A 320-nucleotide genomic window follows, 5' to 3' on the forward strand; every position below is an offset into this window, starting at 1 on the left:
AGGGTCTTGAAATCTTGCTTCTCCTATCTCAGCCTCTCTATTAGTAGTATTGTTTATTTCATGTTTTCCACTATACTATGGTTTTCAGAACAGCTTATATATTTCAAAAGTATTTATATACCCAAGACATAGACAATTAACTTGGGAGGTGGGTTGTAGGAAAGCGAACAACAAAGAGTGAGACTGAGTGCTTTGCTTGACATTTGTAGCTCTTGTATTAAGTTTGAAGAAGAGGACTTTACAAGTTACTCATTCTCTGAGATGAATGCTTTTCCAAATTATCACAGCCAATGAACCAGATTCTTACCCACACCTAATGT

Source organism: Mastomys coucha, chromosome X, assembly GCF_008632895.1.
Source record: "Mastomys coucha isolate ucsf_1 chromosome X, UCSF_Mcou_1, whole genome shotgun sequence".
Lineage (NCBI taxonomy): Eukaryota > Metazoa > Chordata > Mammalia > Rodentia > Muridae > Mastomys > Mastomys coucha.